The following is a 1,396-nucleotide window of genomic DNA, read 5'->3' as shown; positions in this document are numbered from 1 at the left end:
ATCAGTTTGAGAGACCCTATGGGAAATGCCCATGACCTCTCCCTTTATTCATGAATAAAGTTACGGAACTCCTCTGTCTCCTTTTTGGACATAAACCTCTGGTGTCTGTGGATTAATTTTCCTCACAAACCTGATTTCCTTTTACGGCAAGTTAGCCCACCTGATTGATCAAGAAAAGCCAGCTGATATAACCTTTTTGGATTTTAGTAAAGCTTTTTATACTGTTTCTCCCAGTGTCTTTCCAGATAAATGTCTAGCATTCAGCTGGATAAACATATCATGCGATGAGTGAGCAACTGGTTCACGGGTTGGGCACAAAGGGTGACTGACTGTGGTGACATCAGGCTGGCACTGGTCCCTAGCGGGGCTCCACAGGGCTCCATCATTGGCCATGTGCTCTTAAACATTTTTGATAAGGACTTGGACACAGTGGGAAACTGAGCAACTTTGCAGACCAAAAACTGGGAGGAGCTGTTGACTCTCTCAGAAGCAAGGAGGCTCTGCAGGGACACCTGGACAAATTGCACTGGGCAATTACCAACCATATGAAGTTCAATAAGGGAAAATGACAGATTCTGCACATGGGATGGGCAACCCTGGATGCACAGACTGACTGGGGAATGAGATGCTGGAGAGCAGTGCCCAGTAGGGGACCTGGGGGTCCTGGTTGACAGAAAGCTGAATTTGAGTCAACATCCATGTCCCAGGGGCATCAGASCCAGCATCATAGGCTGGTCAAGGGAGGGGATTGTCCCGATCTGCTCTGGCCTGGGGGGGCCTCACCTTGAGCTATAGTGGCAGTTTTGGGCACCACAATACAGGAAAGATATTCAAACTGTTAGAGAACATTCAAGGGAGGACAACAAACATGGTGAAGGGCCTGAAGGGTAAGCCATATGAGAAATGGCTGAGGAYACCTGGTCTGTTCAGCCTGGAGAAAAGGAGACTGAGGGGAGACTCATCACAGTCTTCAACTTCCTTGTGAGTGGGAGAGGAGGGGCAGACACCCATCTCTTCTCTAGTAGTGACTAGGGTCAGGACCTGARGAAATGGTTTTGCATCGGAAGTTCAGGTAGGATATTAGTAAAAGGTTCTTCTCCCAGAGGGTGGTCGGGCACTGGAACAGGSWCTCCAGGGAAGTGGTCACAGCACCAAGCCRGAGAGAGCTCAAGGAGTGTTTGGACAACACTCTCGGGCACATGGTGTGACTCTTGCGAATGGTCCCGTGCAGGGCCAAGGGTCAGACTCCATGATCCTTGAGGGCCCYCTTCCAATTCAGACTATTCTGTGTTCCCGTGAAGGAAGCGCTGCGCTGGCCGCAGTTCCTGCTGGGTCGGGGGTGGAGCGAGCCGGGATGCGGCTCCGGGAAACTGTTCTGACAACCCCTGAGCCAAGG

The sequence above is a fragment of the Malurus melanocephalus genome, unplaced genomic scaffold (assembly GCF_030028575.1).
Source record: "Malurus melanocephalus ecotype Western Australia unplaced genomic scaffold, MMel_1.1 scaffold_683, whole genome shotgun sequence".
Classification (NCBI taxonomy): Eukaryota; Metazoa; Chordata; class Aves; order Passeriformes; family Maluridae; genus Malurus; species Malurus melanocephalus.
The sequence above is the reverse complement of the archived record's forward strand: the minus strand, read 5'-3'. Positions refer to the sequence as shown.